Genomic DNA, 14,028 nt, shown 5'->3' with positions numbered 1-14,028 from the left:
GGAGGACTAAATGGGCTTTGGACTCTCAGGCTTGTGCAAAGTTGAATACAACTTGTATACAATAAAGATTTGGAGGAAATAATGATTTTCTTTCGGTTCCCCTTTCCTGTCACGTTGGGGGGAAAACAAATTGGGAATGTCTTATATTAAGAATACTTGAGGTGATAAAAATATTTTAAATATACAGATTAGCTATTGAAGTTTTATACATATTCTTGGTATATTTCCATGTATTCTTTCCATTTTTTTTGGATGTACTTCTGGTTTATATCCTCACAACCCTTTAATCTATATGTAAAGTACTGGAAAGATATTACAAATATATTTTATTATTCTTAATGAGTGTCTTAATATGAATAAAGTTGTATCTGTTTTGTGAAATATGATTGTAATTGTTAAGAAGCTTTTTAAATAAAGATTTGTTTTATTATATTATTCATCCTTAAGTGATTCATAAAAAAACCTGAAATGTGAGCAGAGTTATGTTGCTTCTTTTGAATGTTTGGCCACCGACAGTTATATTAGCCATGTCCAGATAAAAAACGTTGATTATGTTAGGTCTTTATCATTCTTGTGACTTCATTTGTAATAGTTGGTACCGGGAAACAATCATACGCACTGAAAACACAATGTTGCACAATTCACATTATTGCACAATACATAACATAGAATAAAAGAATACGTTGAACAGATAAAAAATAAAGCCAAAAAAACTCCTAACATCTCAAAAAGGGATTGACATAATAAAGCAAGATAACCCTACATGACAATTTGCAAGCCTCTTATTTTATGCCACTTGATCAATATACAGAGCCTACTTTATTGGCCTCAGACAAAATAATAATCATCAGAGACCTTTAATGAGTTCACCAGTTGCAAGCTAATTGAACACAGGTGCAAGCATTAGCTTGCACAGATTACTCCTGTTCTGGCTGCCTTACACTGGCTCCCTATAGAACACAGGATAGAATTTAAAATTCTTCTTCTCGCCTACAAAGCCCTTAATGGGCAGGCGCCATCTTACCTTAAAGAACTCATTATACCCTACTGTCCTACTAGGGCATTGCGTTCCAAGAATGCAGGGTTGTTGGTTGTTCCTAGAGTCTATAAAAGTACAATGGGAGCCAGAGCCTTTTCTTATCAAGCTCCACATTTGTGGAATCAGCTTCCAGTTTGTGTTCGGGCGGCAGACACCCTATCCGTTTTTAAGAGTGCGCTTAAGACCTTCCTTTTTGATAAAGCTTATAGTTAGGGCTGATTAGATTCAGCCCCTAGTTTTGCTGATATAGGCTTAGTTTGTCGGGGGACATCTTACTTCTTCCTTCTCTATGTCTATACCTGTGTACTCTCATGTTCCGATTAACCCAGCTTCCCCAAATGTCTTTCTTTTTGGTGTCTATATACGCCGGGATCCGGAGTCATGGATGATCCTGCGGTCCTGTGTCATGGATCGCGAGTCCTGGATCTTGAGTCGTGGCTGTGGTCCTGGATCATAAGTCATGGATGGATATCCTCGTGGATTCATCTTCCTATTATACACACATGCATTTCCAAACATTTGGACTACCTATGTTGCAAATGTATTATCTTTTCGATTTACACACGGCATCTATTGCACGTCTGTCCGTCCTGGGAGAGGGATCCCTCCTCTGTTGCTCTCCCTGAGGTTTCTCCCATGTTCCCCTTTAAACTGTGGGTTTTCTCTGGAAGTTTTTCCTTGTATGATGTGAGGGTCTAAGGACAGAGGGTGTCGTATTGTCATACTGATATTCTGTACAAACTGTGAAGTCCACTGAGACAAATGTAACATTTTTGATATTGGGCTATATAAATAATCATTGATTGATTGATTAGCTGAGGCTGCACCTGCCTTGTTGATTGGCTGCCTGGTGGAGATGAAGCCTTATGAAGCTTTGAAGCTTTCCAGCCAATTGGTTCTTCTTCTTCTTCTTTTCTTTAATGGCGAATTGATTCCACTTGGAGCATATATCGCCACCTACTGTTGAGTTATTAAATGTTCATATTAAATCCTTATCCTCAGACCAGTGCTTTCAGGAATTTGAAGATCAGCTTGTTTGCTTCATTTCTTGATTTACTTTCGTATATTGACTTGAAATCCATGTCCTTGATGTTGAGTTTTTCCAGTGCAGTTTTCAGAATGAATCTTTGTCTGTATTGTCTCTTATTGTTGGCAACCATCCCAATTGCCATTTGGATGTTTTCCAATCCGATGCAGTGATGAGTTTAATCCAGAGTGTCCCGATTTTGTCCTGCTGTTAATGCTCTGTTCTCTTCTACTACTCCCCCAAGTGCTTCCTGGTCCTACTTCCCTTTGTATCTGGTATAAATGTCTTCCTTTGGTGTTACTGTCCCATAGTTTTTGCCATTGTTGCTTGATAACCACTTTTGTAAAAGATTTGACTTCTGCTCTACTGATGGGTACCATAATATCAATCTGGTTTGCTTTCAAACCACATTTTGCCAGTTGATCCACTACTGCATTCCCTCTAATACCCACATGCGCTGGAACCCACACAAATTGAACAACAATTCCCAGATGAACTAACCTAAACATGATGTGTAACATTTCATGTAAAATATCCTGACGACATTCTGAAGAGAAGTTGTTTATACTCTCCAGAGCTGCACTGGAGTCAGAGCAAATGACCACTCGCATTGGCTGTATTTCCTCTACCCACTGAAGTGCTAGAGAGATAGCCATCATCTCTACTGTATATACTGCAATGTGATCACTTGTACGCTTTCCCACTTTGACTTTTAACTCAGGAACATAAAATGCACAACTAGTTAGACCATTTTCTGGATTTTTGGATCCATCAGTAAATACTTTTATAAAGTGCCCATATTGTTCATGTAGAACAGTATTCACATAAGCCTGTACATTGATTTTGTTTTTCATTGAATGTAACCGTTTCAATAATCATAAATCTACTATAGGTTGAGGTAGCAACCATGGTGGAACAGCTGATAACAACACCGTCAGACTAATATTCCATTCTTTAACTTTGAATTCCTTACATATTTCCGAAACACAAACACAAAAACTTTCTTTTTTTATTTTGTTACTTTCCCAACTTGTTTATACAGTTTGTTTAGTAGGGTGAGTATCTTTATGGCCCTGTAGATTTGCCCAGTAATTAACAATTAACTGTTTTCTCCTCAAAGAAATTGGTATTTCTCCGACCTCTACCTGAAGTGCCGACACTGGTGTAGATCTGACTGCCCCACAGCATATCCTTAGTGCTTGTGCCTGGACTCTATCTAATTTTTGAAGAGAAGAATATGCAGCTGAACCATACACTATTAGTCCGTATTCTATGGCTGATCTTATTAAGGCCGTGTATACGTTCCTCAAAGCAGGTTTATCAGCCCCCCACTTAGTGCCTGCCAAGCACCTCATAACATTTAAAACCCTTTGACATTTATCTACTACTTTATCAATGTGAGTACTCCCTGTGACTCTCTCGTCCAACCATATTCCCAGAAATGTAAATGTCTTCACTTTCTTTAGATCTTGTCCATAAAGTTTTAACCTATAACTTCCTCACCTATCCTTTTCCTCGTAAAAAATAAAGTTTCAGTTTTTTCCTACGACAATCTAAACCCCCATGTCAGAGACCAGCTTTCAATTTCCATAATGGCTTCCTGAATCTTAGCTACAATATATTTTACATGTCTGCCCCTTTTCCAAATAGCTCCATCATCTGCAAAAAGTGACTTACCAATATCAGATCCTACTTGGGTATATATTATATATCATTGATCATGATAGAAAATAAAAGGGGACTGATGACACTCCCCAGCGGGGTTCCATTTTCAACTTCATGCCTTTGAGAATATGAATTGCCAACTCGGACTCTGATGGCATGGCCAAACAAAAAATCCATAATCCAATTATATACATTACCTCCCAGACCCATAATGTCCAGTTTTATTAATAATCCTTCCTTCCACATCATATCGTAAACTTTTTTCACATCAAAGAATACAGCTACAACACACACCTTATTCGCTTGGGCTTTCCTGACTTCAGACTCCAGGCACATGTTACGACACTGGGTCGTTAGGTCATGTGTGTGGAAATGTTTTCCCTCCTGTGTCTGTGAGTGTGTGTGTGTGTGTGTGTGTGTGTTTGTGAGCAACTGGTTGTGCCCGTTAAGCTGATTAGCTACCTTCAACCTGCTGATTGGTCCACCTGAAGAAGAGGGGAGCACTTAAGCTGCAGCCATGCAGTTCCTCGGTCTCTCTCCGACTAGACTTCTCCTACTCCCAACACACATTTGCGCTGTGATGTCTGACCTGTTACACGGAATGCTTATTTATACCGTATGCCGATCCTTCTCAAGTGTTGTGTAGAAAACCTTTTTCTTTTTTCTTTTGGATAATTCGTTTTCTCCTGTTTTTTGCATTAGAGTAGGTAAGATTTTTCTATGTTTATTTTTATCCTTTGATAGGTAAGATTTTGTGTTAAAAGCTTTCTTTGTTTTGTGGTTTTGCTACTCCGGTGTGTAAATATTTTGGGTAAATACATTTACCAAATGCTTTCTCTGTTTTGGCGTCCGTGTTCTTGGGAGTGGGAAAAGTGGGCAGAGTGCATTTTATGCTGCGCCTAGGTTCCCCTAGGTCTGGGTGTAACATAATTGGGGGCTCGTTAATCCGGTCTTTCTGTTCTTGTCGTCGGGTAAGCATGGCTATTTCCTATTCTCGTACATTCTATGTTTCTGGTTGACAGTTTGTCTGATTGGAATTCAAAATGGAGAGTCAATTAGAATTGTTTACTCGGGAACCTTCCATTGAGATACTAGATAACTGCACAGTAGCAGATTTAGTGTTAATTGCACAGTTCTATGATGTGTTTGTGCCTACAAAAAACAGGAGTTAAAAGACCTGTTGTATGCAAAACTAGTCGAAAAGGGTGTGTTTGAGGAGAAAGTTCACACACAGGAAGTGGATGATCTCGCAGGTTTGTCCGCCCCGCTCCAACGCCTGCCTTCCCAAGCTGGGATGTCTGTAGAGGAGCTACAGCTGACTCTGCGCATCAGGGAGATAGAGCTGAGACACAAAAAATTGGAGGTGGAAGCCATGCATATACGGGTTAAAACTCTGGAGATAGAGCGGGGAGTCGCTCTACCTTCCAGTTCATCACCTACCCATAGACCACACACAAATCCCCATGATGACAGTTTTGATGTGAGTAGGCACATAACATTAGTCCCACCGTTCAGGGAAACGGAGGTAGACACATACTTTAATGCCTTTGAACGCATCACTGGTATGCTACAGTGGCCTAAAAGAGTGTGGCCTCTGTTGTTACATTGCAAATTCGTTGGTAAAGCTCAGGAAGTTTGCAATGCCCTGACTGTTGAGGAGAGCCTCAATTACGAAATTGTTAAGACCACAGTCCTTCGAGCATAGGAATTAGTACCGGAGGCATACGGACAAAAATTTAGGAATGGTAAAAAGGGTGTCAACCAGACCTATGTGGAATTTGCGAGAGGAAAAGGTGGCCTTTTTGATCGGTGGTGTCAAGCTAGCAAAGCCACGTCCAGGGAGGACATACGTGAGCTCATTCTTTTGGAAGAGTTTAAAAATCAACTGCCTGAGAAAATTGTCACCTATCTGAATGAGCAGAAAATTGTGTCACTTGCTGCTGCCGTGGTACTGGCAGATGAATTTGTGCTAACTCACAAACATTTTTTTTTCTTCCAGTTTGCTGTGACAGAAGGGTAAAATCTCCTTCCCATGGTAGCGCCAAAGCAGCTGAGAACAGGGAGTTCTATTACTGCCGTGAGCAAGGACACCACATCGTCGACTGCCCTAAGTAGTAATGTTCATCCCGCTTTCGTCTCATTAGTATGCATAAAAAGTGACAGGTGCTGTGACAAGTCACACCTCTCCCTACTTATGCTAATGAGCTAAGTCCCGCCTCCCCTTTGATCGAGGTTTGAGATCTCAAGTAGGTGTGATATCCCAAGTAGGTGTGAGATCTGTCGATAGGAGGGGGGTGATGTGTATTCACAGGTCTGAAAAGCCCCCACTATTGCGCCTTATGGTGTATAATAAAAAATGTTTCAATCACATTAGTATGCATAAAAAGGTGTGTGTGTCAGAACAAAGAAAAGCACCTTCCTAGTCAAAAGTTAGTCTGCACACACTCCCTTACTGTCACCCTTACCTCTTCCTATGGCTGTCAGGCCATTTGGTGTGTGTGCCTGGCCCTGCCCCTTCCTGCCATCTTATCACTAGACAGAGGGGGGAGGGGTTCTCTCTAAAACACAGTGTCTGTAAAGGTGGGGGGAGACTGTCTCCCCCCTTACTGCCATCTCTCTCTCTGTTTCTGCTGATGTGTAAAATATACAAAATAACGTTTTATATACTTACTCTCTTGTTAAAAGGTGATGAAGTTTGTAGCGTAAGCCAGACATCAGTGTTCTAGTTTTAAGGTTTTGCATACCTCAAAGTGTGTCTAAAAGTATCTTGGCAAGAGAAAAAAGCCAAAATCCGCCTTGGCCACTAAAAAGAAACCGAATTCCACGTTTTACAAATGAACAGACACAAATGCAGACTTGACTACTTGGCAGTTGATTAAAGCAGATGGGTCCTTTTTCATCTCTCAAAGGTTTGGGTCCTGTTCAACACTGGGTACAGAAATATATTCAATATACAGTCATTTGTATGTAAAGATTTTTTAAGTTGTAAGCACTTAGAAATATACATTTGATTGCATTTAAAGTGGCTATAGACAACTTATCATAATGAAGTAGTTGATTGCACAAATTTGGAATGGATGTAAAATAAAGACGACATTAGCATTTAAATTGGCTCCCTATAAGACTTGCTTTCTCTATGAAATTATGTCTGGCTCTGAGTAGTGTTCTCCCTGTCACAATAAAAAGCCCAAACACAATACTTTCTGAATCACTGCAGGAAGTAATGTGCTCAAATACAAATAGCTTACAGTAGCTCCCAATTAGTTGAACAATTGGAAAACCGCAAGGACTGTGGAAACACCGACTGGCAAAGGATTGTGGATGCAAATTATACAAAGAGGAAGAAAAAACATTCTATCTAAAGCTATATAACACAATCTGCATATTGACAGTATGAGTACAACAAAAACAGTATCCAGAAAGTATCCAATACCATTAAATTCAACTTGCAACATTTTAAACAAATTAGACCTTTTCTTAACTGTCAATGCTGCAAAGTCATACCTCCACTGTATGATTCTATCCCACATTGAATACTGTTTTACAAACTGGTCGTTTGCTTGTGCCACACACCTGAAACCCATAGAACAGCTGTTCAAGAGAGCTATCCAGGTGTTTGACAGAAAGCCACAGTCATACCACCACTGTGCCATCCTTGAAAATCACAATTTCTTGAGTTTTTGACAATTTTAAGTCTTTTAAAAGTATGTTTTTAAAAAAATAATATTTACATGGGCTGGCCCCCCTCCCTTAGTGGAATTCATCTGCAGAAAACATAATGGACGCAGCACTAGGTCAGAAACCAGAGGAGACTGTGAAGTCCACCATAGACGGACCACCTTTTGACAAAATGTCCTCTCCATTAAAGGCAGCTCATTGTGGAATAGTAACTGAGATACGGGATTGTCCCACTCTCAATAGTTTTAAAAGGTCAATTTAAAGAATGGTTGAGCAACAAACAGACGTGTAATCACCGCTAAATAAATGCACTTTAACACAGGGGTATCTCCTCTTGCACTTTAACTAGCGCTTTTATCTTATCTTGCACTTTATATATCATAATAATAATAATAATAAATGGGATTTATATAGCGCTTTTCTAGACCCAAAGACGCTTTACATTATGAGTCAGGTCGAAAAACAAAACAAGAACAAAAACACAAACAAAAAACAAAACAAAAACAGAAAAGCAGTCAGGAGGATGTTGGTTCAGAGGGGGGAGGGGCGGGTTTAAGGATAAGCAGAGTTGAAGAGGTGGGTTTTGAGACGGGACTGGAACAGGGTGAGGGAATCAGACTCACGGAGGTCTTGGGGGAGGGAGTTCCAGAGCTTCGGGGCTGCCACAGAGAAGGCTCTGTCCCCGAATCATAGCTGCTACATTGTACTGCCATGTGGTAAATGCTTGTATGCTGCTCATGCTCTTTCTGCATATCATGTATTTATTTTTGCTGTGTATATATATAAATGTCATGTTCTTATATGCTGTATGTGACGGGACTACAGATGGAAATTAGCTCAGAACTAAAATCCGGCTCATTTACACTTGTAAGCATTATTTTTGTTTTAAAGTGTTCATCAATGTGCACTACGGTAGCCCTGAAGAAAATTAAACATTAAAATATGTTATCGATGTCCCCATTCCCAGTTTGTTTTGGGAATAATTGCGATGTTTACTATGTTTTTGGTAGCTCTTAACAAAACAGAATTTTTGTAAAAGACTGCGACTCTAAATGGCAAGTTTGTGATTTTAACACTGTTTCGATGAAACAATACATTATACAATATTACGACTTATTGCCATATTTTTAACACAATATACTTGTACCTTTTATTTTGTTTGTTGTGGTTGTAGGGCTTCAAGATATTTTGCATGTCATGCATAAACACGGTGTCATCTTTTCCTTGAAACTGACGTGCTGCCCGTTTTACAAAAACAAGTTATTTTTCTGCTTCTTCATCCTCTGAATTTTCCTCCCCCGTCCCTCTTCCTTCAGCCAGCACAACAAGAATCAAGGTGGATCTGTGAAATGAAACACCTCTTCCCAAAGCGTGACTTCCCTATTGAGAGCATCACTGTCACTGTCACAGCACCTGTCACTTTTTATGCATACTAATGAGACGAAAGCGGGATGAGTATTACTACTGCCCTAGCCTAGAAAAGAAAGAGCAGTACGCAGGTCGAAAAACGCCATCCCCTCTACATTTTATCCATACCAAACCGCACTCTGTAAAGAACGTTGCATCAAACGTGGAGGATAGCGCTATTGATGAGGCGTTCAAGCCTTTTATTTCGCAGGGTTCTGTGTCTTTGACAAGTGACGGAAAACAAATTCCCATCACAATTCTGAGGGACACAGGTGCTAAGCAGTCGATTATTCGTGGTGGTGTCTTGCCGTTCTCAGCTCAGTCGTATAGTGGGACAGATATTTTTGCATGGGGGGTTAAACTACAGTTGCAAGAAAAAGTATGTGAACCCTTTGGATTTCTGCATAAATTGGTCATAAAATGTGTTCTGATCTTCATCTAAGTCACAACAATAGACAAACACAGTCTGCTTAAGCTAAAACCACACAAACAATTATATGTTTTTATGTTTTTATTGAACACACCATGTAAACATTCACAGTGCAGGGTGGAATAGTATTTGAACCCTTGGATTTAATAACTGGTTGACCCTCCTTTGGCAGCAATAACCTCAACCAAACGTTTGCTATAGTTGCATATCAGACCTGCACAACGGTCAGGAGGAATTTTGGACCATTCCTCTTTACAAAACTGTTTCAGTTCAGCAATATTCTTGGGATGTCTGGTGTGAATCGCTCTCTTGAGGTCATGCCACAGCCTCTCAATTGGGTTGAGGTCAGGACTCTGACTGGGCCACTCCAGAAGGCCTATTTTCTTCTGTTGAAGCCATTCTGTTGTTCATTTACTTCTGTGCTTTGGGTCGTTGTCCTGTTGCATCACCCATCTTCTGTTGAGCTTCAATTGGTGGACAGATGGCCTTAAGTTCTCCAGCAAAATGTCTTGATAAACTTGAGAATTCATTTTTCCCTCGATGATGGCAATCTGTCCAGGCCCTGAGGCAGCAAAGCAGCCCCAAACCATGATGCTCCCTCCACCATACTTCACAGTTGGGATGAGGTTTTGATGTTGGTGTGCTGTGCCTTTTTTTCTCCACACATAGCGTTGTGTGTTCCTTCCAAACAACTCAACTTTGGTTTCATCTGTCCACAGAATATTTTGCCAGTAGTGCTGTGGAACATCCAGGTGCTCTTTTGCAAACTTCAAACGTGCAGCAATGTTTTTTCTGGACAGCAGTGGCTTCCTCCATTTTATGACCAACTTATGCAGAAATCCAGGTAATTCCAAATGGCTCACATACTTTTTCTTGCAACTGTAAGTGTTTTGCGTGCGCCCTTTTAAAAAAAAATGTCAGTTGTCTTCCACATTTATTTCTGGTGTGGTTAAGGTGGCTGTACGTTCCCAGTTACCAATTAACGGTGTTGATCTGATCCTGGGTAATGATTTCGCTAGAAAGAAAGTTTTTCCTTCACCCGAAGTTGTTAATGATCCAGCTATGATCACATGTGTGTCTGAGTCCACTGCGTTGGATTCGGTTCAACTGTTCCCTGTGTGTGCTGTAACTCGTGCCATGTCCCGAAAACTAGGTGACGTAGTGGATCTGAGTGACTCTTTTATGAGTGCCTCCGATCCACTGAACCCACTGGCAGAGGGTCAAGAGAAAATATCTGTTTCCATAGAGCTTCAGCCTGACGACAAACCCCTTCGACTTTCAGTGGATAAAGATCAGTTGATTAAAGCACATAAATCTGACAGTACATTGTCGTCCTGCCTATCCTTTGAAAATGACAAAACGGGTGAAAGATCAGTGTCTTACGTATTTGATGATGCTGTTCTGATGCGCCGCTGGTCGCCTAGCTCAGGTTGTACGCAGGAGTCTGGGTACCAAATTGTAGTTCCACAGCCGTTTCGTTTACAAGTGCTGAGTTTGACACTTGATCATACTCTCTCCGGTCATTTAGGATTCCGGAAAACTTACCAGCGGGTTCTCCGTTATTTTTTCTGGCCTGGATTTAAATCAGACGTTGCTAAATTCTGTCGTTCCTGCCATACCTGTCAGATGTCTGGTAAGCCAAACCAGGTGATTCCAAAAGCCCCTCTTAGACCGATCCCCGTCATGGGAGAGCCTTTTGAGCATGTTATTATTGACTATGTCGTTCCGTTACCTAAAACAAAATCCGGTAATCAATACATTCTTACGGTGATGTGCGCTGCTTCTCGTTAACCGGAGGCGGTACCGCTGCGTTCGTTAAAGGCTCGCTCTATTGTGAAAGCGTTGGTAAAGTTTTTCTCCACGTCTGGCCTCCCAAAAAACATCCAAAGTGACCAGGGATCGAATTTTATGTCCAAAGTATTCGCGCAGGTCGTGTCAGAGCTAGATATCGGACACCGTACAAATTTTGCACCGAAAATAATCGTGAGTGGGATGAGGGTTTACCGTTGTTATTGTTCGCTATAAGAGAGACAGTACAGGAGTCTTTAGGATTCAGTCCGGCCGATTTGGTTTTTGGCCACACTGTGCGTGGCCCGCTGCGTCTGTTCAGGGAGAATTGGCTCTCCGATAAGTTAAAGAAAAAAGACAACATTTTGGACTTTGTCAGTTCATTTAAAGAAAGGCTACATCATGCCTGTGATTTGGCCCGTGAGTCACTCCGGATCTCTCAGTCTAAGATGAAATCCCGGTATGACAAAAAGACAGTTACGCGGGAGTTTGAAATCGGTGACCAGGTATTAGTTCTGCTACCCGTTATTGGTTCGGCCCTTCAAGCAAAGTTTTCCGGCCCGTATGACGTGGGCCGTAAGCTCAGTGGAACGGATTATATGATCCGCACTCCGGATCGTAGAAAGAAAACTCGGGTGTGTCACATAAACATGCTTAAAATGTACGTTGATCGTGAAAGTGGCGCTGCTCAATCTCCGATGGTAGTGCCTATTGCCTCTAGCCTCATCCCAATACCCCTCCTCGACTCCTCTCTTCCCCTCCTCCGGGACTTAACCCGGAAATCGATCAAGACACGCCATTTTGAAGGATGTCCCAATAGCTGAAATGCACACAGAGGAGGGGTGTGGGAGGAGACGAAAGGGAGGATACACGCGAGCAGACTACGCGGAAGTGTTTTCACCACCAAGTGCCCCCACCTTCACAGCTGGTCGATTTCAACAGAGGAAAACCGACAACTGGAAGATGAGTGGAAAAGCGTCACATACATGTATAAGTGCTCACAGCTCCGTGGGAATTATTATGTTCAATTCATTTCTAAAAGGCTTCACATTACTATAATTATATTTGTATTTAAATGTAGGCTACATTTCACACCAAAACGGAACACAAAAGCAGGACCCATCATAAATTGAATTCCGTGACTAACAAGAGAAAGATTCATTCATTTAAATAAATATTTAACCAGAAATGGGCCGGTTCTAAGGGGTTATTCAGTTAAGCCCGATGAGAGGGGATACAGCTGTTCGCATGTCATCATTAACAGACGTCGTCTAAGAGTTACGTTTGAGTGAACGAGGACATCCCAATTAATACCTGAGGACTCCTCTGTCCTCGCGTCACCTCCTCGTGTCTCTCGCTCGCATCTTACGGAGGCGGAGCTAAGATGCAAGGAAGGGACGCGAGTGAGGGAAAGGAGGAGTCGAGGAGGGGTATTGGGATGAGGCTTATGTGTGTCTCACTCAGCCGCCTATCGCCTCTGTGTCTGTTACTCAGCCACCTTACAGCCCTAGTGATGACGGGCTGAGTGACAGGTGCGCTTCTGTGTCCTGTGCGCGCCTCGGTAATTCAGCCATATTGTCCGATCTTAATGAACATCTAAAACATCTGCCTTACTCGCCCCGGGCTGATATTCGCAGGCTCATTGAAAATTATCCGAGTTTGTTTGGGGAAACTCCTACTCAAACGACTGTATTGGCTCATGATATTGAGGTAGGCGAACACAAGCCTATTAAGCAGCATGCCTATCGTGTCAACCCGGCTAAGCAAGAATTGATGCGTCAGGAAGTGAAGTATCTCGTTGAACATGTTCTCGCCGTTCCAAGCAATAGCCCGTGGAGATCACCATCGCTCCTGGTCCCTAAGCCGGATAAGACGCCGCGTTTTTGTAACGATTACCGTAAATTAAATGCCGTTACTAAACCAGATTCCTTCCCGCTTCCACGGATGGGTGACTGTGTGGACCATGTGGGTTCTACTAAATATGTCACAAAGTTGGACCTCCTAAAGGGATATTGGCAGGTTCCCCACACTAAGCGTGCTGCTGAAATCAGTGCATTTGTCACACCAGACTGTTTTTTGGAATACACGGTTATGCCGTTTGGATTGAAAAATGCACCTGCCACTTTCCAGCGGCTGATGAACAGGGTTTTATGTGGGTTTGGGAACTGCGAAGTTTATCTGGATGATATTGTGGCCTATTCATATACCTGGCTTGAGCATCTGAAGACTCCGAGTGAAATATTTGATCGTTTGCGTTCAGCTTCCCTCACACTCAATTTGGCTAAATGTGAGTTTGGGAAGGCCGTATTTGGGGGCTCGTCATTTCTAATCAGGTTGGTAATTTGATAAATTCGAATCAGATGGTACATTTGTAGGCTTAGGTTAAATGGCGTTATTTGGCTGTGAGTCAGTTGAATTATGTCCTTCGCTTGAAGGAATAGACAAGTGTCGAAAAGACCATTTATTTCAGATCGCAGATCATTTTAGTCTCACGGTAAAGAAAAATGTGGTCATAGATCAGTTGGTGGAACGGGGGTGTCCTTAAGTTGTCCGGCGAATCAAAGCTGGCTGTGTCTGACGGTACCATGGCCCATATAGAGTTCACACAGGAGCTTGACGGGGAATCCCTGGCTGCTGGCGCGTCGGGAGAGCAGGATGAGGAAGGTACACAGCGGGAGACGCCGAGTACACTTCCTCGATTCGATGCACTATCCACGGCAAGTGATGGCTCTCAAGATGTGGTGAGGATTAAAGTCCGCATAGCAAGTCTTGAGATAGAGGCTAGGGAGCGGGCCGGGCAAGCACAGCTACAGTTTCAGCTGGAAATAAGGAAACTGGAGCTGGATGCGCAGACACACGCACCAGCCCCACCCGCAGGTATGACACCCAGTTCCACTAACTTGAATTCTGTTGGCTTTGATATTAGCAGAAATATTTATTTGGTTCCGGTATTCCGTGAGACTGACAAACATATGTGGAGTTCGGCAGGGAAAA

This window comes from Notothenia rossii (assembly GCF_949606895.1).
Source record: "Notothenia rossii genome assembly, chromosome: 9".
In the NCBI taxonomy this organism is placed as follows: domain Eukaryota; kingdom Metazoa; phylum Chordata; class Actinopteri; order Perciformes; family Nototheniidae; genus Notothenia; species Notothenia rossii.
Note: the sequence above shows the minus strand (reverse complement) of the source record.